Consider the following 1,636-nt stretch of genomic DNA (forward strand, 5'->3'; position numbering starts at 1 on the left):
ACTGCTGCCTTCCTGCTGCTTCCCCACAGAATCTTCCAAGGCCACCAGGCACAGGGGCCCTGGGCTCAGCCACTGCCAGGCAAGCCCTGGGGAGGTGTGTGCTCTGCCCTCAGCTTCCCATGCGTGTTTCCTGAGCTGAGGCTGGAAACTTCATTACTTTCTCTGATCTGCACCTCTATCTAAATATAAGTTCAGATCAACAGGGTCATTTCAGAATGAAACCTCTCTTATCACTCATGTAAAATGATCTGGGTTTGTATAAGGTGGCTAAACTTAAATATTCCAACCCATAAAGGAAATCAAATACATCTATTTCTAATGCTGTGTACAGAAAACAGGATACTTTGGATTTTTCTATGATCTTGGCTGTTTTTTGACCTCTGTGCATGAAAGATCTCTGTTCCTTTCTTGGCTTTTCATCTTTTTCCTTCTGGTATCTCCTCATCCCATCACATTCTGTCTGTTTCTAGTTTTTATATGTTCTTCATTAAACTGCCATCCACGTGACTGCTTTTGCCTATTGCTTGTCTTGGTCTATTCAAGAGTAAAAAGGCCTATGAAAAGCAGCCGAGCTTGGATGATGGTCTAGTATCTCAGGGGGGTGGGATGCTGCCAACCGCTTTCCGACGAAAACAGGCTGCTTTGTTTCAGAAAATGAAAGAGATCCTGGAGCTGAGCAGGCCCCCACATGCCCTCAGTGCCCTGCAGTGCTATGTGGCTGCTGGTGCTCCCCAGGACAAGTGGGCTGTGTTTCATGGGGAGGGTGGAATGGACTCCCCACCCAGAGTAAATCCAGAGGTACTTGAGAGTCCCAATGGCTGCAAGGCTGCTGGAAGCAAAACCATGGGCTGGGAATAGGAGGAAAGGCCAGGTCCTCCTTCTTGTCCTTATTCAGTAATGCCTGGCACTGAGCAGCCATGTAGGGCTGCTTGCCTTGCAGCTTCTGGGTTGGATTATTCCTGTGGTGGAAGCTCCGTTTGTGCAGTGAACTCTGCCCTGATACAGTTCCTCCAGCTCTGTCTGCCTGGGGGGCTCTTTCTGGCGGCCCGGTGGATCTGTGCTGCAAGACAGCTCAGAGTGGGATGGTGACCCGACCCCAGCTGGAGGAGCTCCCTTTGCTCCCGTTTGAACCACATGATAAGGGTCCTTGCTGCTGGGATCTCCTGCTGCCTGCCTGCCCTCATCCAGCCCCGGGATGGTTTGCTGCTGAGAATCCAAAGGTCTTCCAGCCGCCGTTTGCCCTCCTGGAATGCCTGCTCCGCAGGCACCCGGCGTGATCAGCTGCCTCCTGCAGCCCGCAGCCCACACCGTGCTGCTCTGACCTCAGACACTCAGACCCCACTCTTCCCCCGACCACTGGTCACCTCCTGGGGACTTCCAGGTAGAGTTCAGCCACCACCCACCGAGGGGTTGACCCTGGGGCAGCGGTTTGGGGAACGTGGCGGTTCAACCCCACCATGAATTCACCAGCGCCGTGGTTTGGGCTGTCCCGCGGAGGGGACACACGGCCCCGCGGTAGTCCCTGTGTCCCGGGCACAAAGGGCCGGGAAAATGCGCCCTAAAGCCGTCTCAGGTGCCGGTCCCCTGCGGATGCGCTTTCCGCTCTGTGAGCCGGCAGCCGGGGCCTGAGGCGCTG

This window comes from Corvus brachyrhynchos, unplaced genomic scaffold (assembly GCF_000691975.1).
Source record: "Corvus brachyrhynchos isolate BGI_N302 unplaced genomic scaffold, ASM69197v1 scaffold490, whole genome shotgun sequence".
NCBI lineage: Eukaryota > Metazoa > Chordata > Aves > Passeriformes > Corvidae > Corvus > Corvus brachyrhynchos.